Genomic DNA, 235 nt, shown 5'->3' with positions numbered 1-235 from the left:
CAGGCCCTGGTCTTGTATACATATCCTAAAGATAGCTTTGTTAGTTCAAACTAAAATCTGTCCTTAATCATTCACAGAACTACTTTGCTGCTCTTCAAATATCTGTATAGAAGTTTTATATGCCCTGTTGTGGTTTTGAGGGGTTTTTTTGCTACCATGCTGACCTAGAATTACCAGCATATTTCCAAGGAGTTTCTGAATTATAGGTGCTTAAACAGTAAGGGGGCGGGGGGGG

The sequence above is a fragment of the Fulmarus glacialis genome, unplaced genomic scaffold, assembly GCF_000690835.1.
Source record: "Fulmarus glacialis isolate BGI_N327 unplaced genomic scaffold, ASM69083v1 scaffold13170, whole genome shotgun sequence".
NCBI lineage: Eukaryota > Metazoa > Chordata > Aves > Procellariiformes > Procellariidae > Fulmarus > Fulmarus glacialis.
This window is presented reverse-complemented; position numbering follows the sequence as displayed.